This window comes from Herpailurus yagouaroundi, unplaced genomic scaffold (assembly GCF_014898765.1).
Source record: "Herpailurus yagouaroundi ecotype Mexico unplaced genomic scaffold, PumYag 191, whole genome shotgun sequence".
In the NCBI taxonomy this organism is placed as follows: Eukaryota; Metazoa; Chordata; class Mammalia; order Carnivora; family Felidae; genus Herpailurus; species Herpailurus yagouaroundi.
The window spans coordinates 10748109-10752649 of record NW_024412422.1 but is presented as its reverse complement, the minus strand read 5'-3'; positions in this window follow the sequence as shown (position 1 = coordinate 10752649).

Below are 4541 nucleotides of genomic sequence, written 5' to 3'. Positions count from 1 at the left end.
GTGGAGTCTTGTGGTTCCTTCTCCTTTGCCCTCTGTAGAGACCTGAGGGAAGACAGAGTAGGCGAGAGTCGGCCCTGAGTATGGGGAAAGGTGAGCAGGACTAGGCTTTCTCTGTGCTTCCTGGAGCCCTAGCAGTTCTAGCATAAGCTACTTCTCAGAGCCAGACATTCATTATATAGTTTTCTATTGGATTTCAAAGAAACTGGCAGTTTCTGCAGCTCTGGTTGTGATTTGGCATGGGGGCAGAGTTGCCTCCAACTGAATCGAGAAAGGCAGATTCCTTAAAAGCCTCTCTTCTCATAGCGGTTGAGTCTTAGTAGAATTATTCATTACCCTTCAGCACCTCACAGTTTGCATAGGACCTCAGGTCATTTTGAGCTCTTTTGTTTTTCCGCTCACAACCTAGTGGGGGTGGGGAAAGAGGGAAAAATTGTCCCTTTTCATAGGTAAAAAGGAGTGACCTGCATAAGGTTATGCAGATAATTCACAGCAGTGCTAGGACTCAAATCCAGGTCTGAGCTATTCTGAGAGAAACAAGCTAGATTAGAAAAAAGAATATATAACTATAGGGATTTTTTTGTATATTATATGTCAGTTAAAATCAGTCCATTAGCTCAGAGACCTTCTTGTGTCAGGTGAAAGAAGCTGGAAAGACTGAGAGACTTGTACCATTTCTGGCATGATTGAAAATCCCCCTGGAGGGGGTGGGTGGTACCTGAGTAACTCCGTCGGTTAAGTGACCAACTTTGGTTCAGGTCATGATCTCATGGTTTGTGAGTTTGAGTCCCGCATCAGGCTCTGTGCTGACATCTCAGAGCCTCGAGCCTCCTTCGGATTCTGTGTCTCCCTCTCTCTCTGTCCCTCCCTGGCTTGTAAGTGCTTGCACGTGCACTCTCTCCCTTTCTAAAAAAATAAACATTAAAAAAAATAGAAAAAAATTCTCTTTCTCCCCCCCCCCCACTGCCCATCTCCTCGTGTTCTCTCTCTCTTTCTCAAATTAAAAAAAAAAAAAAAAAGTCACTAACACTCATACCTTCTACTCCCATTCAACATCTCCAGGCTTTCACCTTGTTTCTACTCACTCACTGTGGGCAACCAATCTTACTAGTTTCTGTTTTATTCACTTTTCTCCCCCTAAACTGTCTTCTTGTTTCTTTTTGCCAAAATAACCAAACACATGTGTATGTTCTTATTTTTTTTCTCTTACACCAGAGGAGCATATTATACTCTTGAACTTTGATTTTTTCACTTAATAACATATTCTCAAGATTACCTCTTTGTATATATGTCAGTTATGCCTCAATTTAAAAAATCGCTTCATTGTGTGGATGTACTGTGTTTTATTCTCCTGTGTATGTTGCTTAGGTTTTCAAAATCTTATTAAAAATAATGTTTCAGTGAATAAATTTGTTTCCTTATTTGTGATAAGCAGAATTTTAAGTTGGCCCTGAAGATTCCGGATTCCTGGTGTACATGGTATATATGTAATGTTCATTTACATGGTGTACATGTAATTCCTTCCCCTTGGATGTTGGCAGGACTGTGAATATGATTGATATAGTATGACAAAACTATGAAGGTGTAAATAAAGCCTCAAATCAGTTGGCTCTGAATGAATAAAGGATCATTCTGAGTAGGCCTGACCTAATCAGATGAGCCCTTAAAAAGGGACTGTGAGAAATAGACCAATTTCTTAAAAACCGTAAATAAGTATGATACAGTTTATCAGTTTTAACAGATATAGCTATTCAGGTTTTCTGTTTCTTCTTGAGTGAACTTTGGTATTGTCTTTCAAAGAATTTGTCCATTTCAGTAAGTTAATTTATTGGCATAAAGGCGTTCATAATATAACCTTATTTGATATTTAAATTTTTTTTCCACGTTTTTATTTATTTTTTGGGACAGAGAGAGACAGAGCATGAACGGGGGAGGGGCAGAGAGAGAGGGAGACACAGAATCGGAAACAGGCTCCAGGCTCCGAGCCATCAGCCCAGAGCCCGACACGGGGCTCGAACTCACGGACCGTGAGATCGTGACCTGGCTGAAGCCGGACGCTTAACCGACTGCGCCACCCAGGCGCCCCAATATAACCTTATTTGAAAATATCTGTAAAATCTGTATTGATGTCACTTCTCTCATTTTTTGATGTTGATCACTTGTTTTCTCTTTTCCCGATCTGTTTGGCTAGAGCAGAGATCCTCAAACTTTTTCTTTCTTAAAAGGCCAAATAGTCAATATTTAGGCCATATAGTCCGAATTGCAATTACTCGGCAATGCTGTTAGAGAGTAAACACAGCTCTATGGGTGAGGCTTCCAGTGAGACTTTATTTACAAAAACAAGCAGCTGGATTATGAGCCATAGCATGGCAACCCTGAGTTAGAGATTTATCAGTTATATTGATCTCAAAAAAATCAACTTGGGTTCCATTGATTCCCTTTACTGGTTTTCTGTTTCCATTTCATTGTTTTCCATTCTGATCTTTTTGTTTTTTCTTCGATTCTGATCTTTATTTGCTTTCTTCTGCTTGCTTTGAGCTTCTTTCTTGTTTAGTTTAAGGTCAAAGCTGAGATCATTCATTTGAGACCTTTCTGTTTTTGTAATATAAGTGTTTGGTGCTATAAATTTCCCTAAGAACTGCTTTACCTGTGTTTCATATACTTTGGTGTCTTTTTGTTTTCATCCAGTTCAGAATACATTGATTTCTTTATCCTCTGGGCTATTAGTTTATACTATTTGGATATTTTCCAGATTTTTTAAAATTTTATTTATTTTGAGAGAGAGAGAGTGTAAACACACACGATTGGGTAAGGGGCAGAGAGAGAATCCGAAGCAGGCTCTGCACTGTGAGCATGGAGCCTGATGTGAGGCTTGGGGCTCAAACTCACAAACCCTGATATCATGAGCTGAAATCAAGAGTTAGACACTTAATGGCCAACTAAACTTTGACAAAGCAGGAAAGAATATCCAATGGAATAAAGACAGTCTCTTCAGCAAATGGTGTTGGAAAACTGGACAGTGACATGCAGAAAAATGAACCTGGACCACTGTCTTACACCATACACAAAAATAAACTCAAAATGGATGAAAGACCTAAATGTAAGACAGGAAGCCATCAAAATCCCAGAGGAGAAGGCAGGCAAAAACCTCTTTGACCTCAGCCACAGCAACTTCTTACTCAACACGTCTCCAGAGGCAAGGGAAACAAAAGCAAAAATGAACTGCTGGGACCTCATCAACATAAAAAGCTTCCGCACAGTGAAGGAAACAATCAGCAAAACGAAAAGGCAACCAACAGAATGAGAGAAGATATTTGCAAACGACATATCAGGTAAAGGGTTAGTATCCAAAATCTGTAAAGAACTTATCAAACTCAACACCCAAAAAACAAATAATCCAGTGAAGAAATGGGCAAAAGACATGAATAGACAATTCTCCAAAGAAGACATCCAGATGGCTAACAGACACATGAAAAAATGCTCAATATCATTCATCATCAGGGAAATACAAATAAAAAGCACAATGAGATACCACTTTACCTGTCAGAATGGCTAAAATGAACAACATAGGCAATGACAGATGTTGGTGAGAATGCAGAGAAAGAGGATCTCTTTTGCACTGCTGGTGGGAATGCAAAGTGGTGCAGCCACTCTGGAAAACAGTATGGAGTTTTCTCAAAAAATTAAAAATTGATCTAGCCTACAACCCAGAAATTGCACTACTAGGTACTTATCCATACAGGTGTGCTGTTTCAAAAGGGCACGTGCTCCCTAATGTTTATAGCAGTGCTGTCGACAATAGCCAAAGTATGGAAAGAGTCCAAATGTCCATTGACAGATGAATGGATAAAGAAGATGTGGTACACGTGCGTGCACACACACGCACACACACGAGTATTACTTGGCAATCAAAAAGTGAAATCTTGCTATCTGCAACAACATAGATGGAACTAGAGTGTATTATGCTAAGTGAAATTAGAGAAAGACAATATATGATTTCACTCATGTGTGGAATTTCAGATTCAAAACAGATGGGGTGCCTGGGTGGCTCAGTTGGTTCAGTGGCCAACTTTGGCTCAGGTCATGATCTCACTGGTTTGTGAGTTTGAGTTTGTCAGGCTCTTTGCTGCTAGCTTGGAGCCTGGAGCCTGCAGCCTGCTTTGGATTCTGTGTCTCCCTCTCTCTCTGCCCCTCCCTCACTTACACTCTCTCTCTCTCTCTCAAAAATAAACATTAATTTTTTAAAGATTCAAAACAGATGAACATAAGAGAAGCAAAAATAATAAAAAACAGGGAGGGGAACAAAACACAAGAGACTCTTAAATATAGAGAACAAACTAAGGGTTGCTGGAGGGGTTATGGGTGGGGGGATGGGCTAAGTGGGCAAGGGGCATTAAGGAGGAGACTCGGGATAAGCACTGGGTGTTATATGTAGGGGATGAATCATTGGATTTTACTCTTGAAATCATTGCGCTATATGCTAACTACCTTGTTTGTAAATTTAAAAATTAAAAAGTTGGACACTTAACTGACTGAGCCACCCA